The sequence below is a fragment of the Phalaenopsis equestris genome, unplaced genomic scaffold, assembly GCF_001263595.1.
Source record: "Phalaenopsis equestris unplaced genomic scaffold, ASM126359v1 Scaffold000002, whole genome shotgun sequence".
NCBI lineage: Eukaryota > Viridiplantae > Streptophyta > Magnoliopsida > Asparagales > Orchidaceae > Phalaenopsis > Phalaenopsis equestris.
Genome location: NW_018164444.1, coordinates 58,395,442 through 58,398,495, shown reverse-complemented (window position 1 = coordinate 58,398,495; position 3,054 = coordinate 58,395,442).

Below are 3,054 nucleotides of genomic sequence, written 5' to 3'. Positions count from 1 at the left end.
ATATATTCAAAATACTAATAAAATCTCATGGATAAATAAAGCATGCTGAGCACTGAAAATTTCAAAACACACCAAAAGATACATTTGAATTCACTGCATATTCATACATTCAAAATAACATACTAATTAATATCAATCGAACAAAATTAAACCATCAATCATCTTTACGGTACTAAGTCACTTGCTTAGCTCGCTCTGTATCCACCTAGCCTTGGACTCCAATGGTTTCGACAGAAACGGATGAATCATCATTGTGTTCTACGATAATTCGTCAAAAAAAAAAAAAACAACTTCCACCAAGAATCTTGGAATATTGGACAACTCCATCATTAACTCAGTAAAAATCCTTCTCTCTTCTGAAGTTCTGGTTGTGCTTATTATAGCAATGTAGTCATGAATATTTCGATTATTAGTAGAACTTTCTTGTTTTCTCTTTGACACACATCTAGACCTGGGTATTGGGCAGGTGGCTTGATGGGATTGCCATAAGCCTGTTTATAATGGCTTGAAAAATTAGAAATTTTACGGGCCCTGCTTGGCTCGAGCCTGCTTTGACTTAGTCAAAGCCCGCAATAGCCAAACCAGGCCAGCCCACATAAATCCTAGAGCAAAAAAAATTTTAATTCATTTGGGGTGATTTACATACATACCACATAATTCTTGTTTATTTAGTGTTTACATCTCACACCTAGATTTTAATATTTAGAATTATTAATATTTTAAGCATATTTGTTGATTTGTATCAAAAGTACTAAATTTTGCTAAAAGCTATAATTTTTATATAAGAAATGATTGCTCTTTATGTGTTTCTTTATGCATTTCACTTTATGTTTGCAAAAGTGAACTTTAGATCCTAACTCCTAAGGCATCCTACAGTATCTTTTCATCAAATAATCAAAATTAATTTTGTAATAGCAATGCAACTTTTTTGAAATTATGCCTCTCAAGTTTAAAATTTGAGAAATTTACATATGTAGCATGCAATTCTTAATTTTTTCCTACTCTGATTTTTCTTTTAAGCCCCGTGGGCAAGCCTAGCCCGATCTAACCGATGGAGTGGGCGGGCTTGGCTATGATTTTTCATATAGAATCGGGCACAAGCTCGTAGCGAGCCCGTTTTAACTAGTTGAAAGCCTGATTAAGCTCGGCTCATGCCAAGCTCGACCCCCTCAAAGCCCTGGTCTACACACACCCCTTAGAGAAAGATGGCATATCTTGTTTTATCAATATTTTGTTACATGATGACTAAAATTATTGCGAACAATCGTTCAATCATGCAAGTATACATGTTGACCAATTAATATAAGAATTTAATCCTGTGTATCGACCCTAGCAAATTTATCAAAACTTTCTATCAAGCAAAGTTCTAATTTACTAAATCGTTAAGCCTAATTTAAAGTACTCAAGGTTGCATGGGGAAAATTATTCTAAATTCCTAAACCAAAAATAAAAAAACAACACGAAAATCTTTAAGGTTTTTCAGAGATGATGAGGCTCATGATCATGTGACGCTGATCTAGTGATTCTACGATGTTTTTTTCTATGAGTTTCTTACATGATTATTGACCAACGTAGCCTGTGTCCAAGTCATGAAAAAAGTTAGAAAGCTTATCAGAGTTAAGGGCACTTAACCATGCAACATTTCCCAAGAATATTCTAGTCCCCTATCTAGGTTACAATTTCCTAATGACAATATATTTATTTCACTAGGCTATTATGTGCTAATATAGTTGTTCTTCTAGTAAATGGTTAGAAGTCCTAGATCACAAGAGATTTTGATGCGTGAATAACCTCTACAGTACTGCAGGAATAACTATCACGAGAGACGGGTCTGAGGGTTTTGAGTGGTGCTCCAGTTGTATCCTTCTCCCGAAGTGGAGTATCTTTCCCATTCCCCTTCCTCATCCTCCCCACAACACTCCTTGCCACTGTTTCTTGTTGCAGTCACCCAAAACAATTACTGACGCTACTCTTCCTGCAGTTTCCACACTCCATCCCACATTTCCTGTGATTCCAACGCTTCCACTTGCTACCATCAATGTTCCAACTACCATACATCCTCTGCCCTTCCCACCAGCTACTATCTCGGTCATCCCGGGCCACGTCCATGCCGCATAAACGCTTGCCTAGGCCCTTGCACCACCTCCCCGCCGCACATCCTTTGTCCCTGCCTACGTAAACCAAATTCCACCTTGTTACTACTCAGGATAGCAAGGGCTTGTTGTTCTGTTTGTCATATCCACCCACTTGCTTTGCGCTCCCTCCTTACAGCCACATTCAAAGTCCACACTCATCACCATTGCCACCTCGAGATCTCACCCTAGCTTGATTATTTGTATCGTGTATGTTGCAATTTTAGATTTTTAGGTGGGTGTTGTTGTATTTTTCCTTTCAAATGTGTTGATTTTCAGGTGTCAGAACTAACCTAACCCTAGTCTTATCCTAGGGTTTCTAACATCCACTAATACTCAACCGTACCTAAAATTTTTCATTCTCACCCAACATCACCCTTACACACCTCCTTCAACCCACCCACACCCAAAACCCAGTCATGCCACCAAGGAGATAATGTCAGAAGCCTAATAAATGGAAAATAATGTGATACGGTTCATGAGAAATACATAAAGAGGTGTCTAAGAAACTTCTAGAGAGGATATGTAGTGGGGAACCAGCCAACTAAAGCCGAGGCTTACCACCTTGGAGATGGCAATCTAGATAGATCATTTGTAGCCACAATGGCGACTTGCTAGATCAAAGGAAGAGACTGAATCACTTCCACCATGCAGATGTCAAGGATGAAGGACCTCCACCTCGAAGATATCTCCTAAAATGTTTGAGAAGCCAAAAATTTGGCGTAAAAGTGGATTTACCCTATTTGATGACCACATGGAACTGGACGAGTTCAACAAGTGGCTCTGGACTTTGGAATGTGTCTTTGAGTGTTGAGACATCCCACCGAACAAAATGGCGAACTAGCCGCCCGCAAGATAAAGAAAAGTGCATTATTTTGATAGCAAAATCTCAAGTATCTAGGTCAGTGAGAAGGAAAAGATA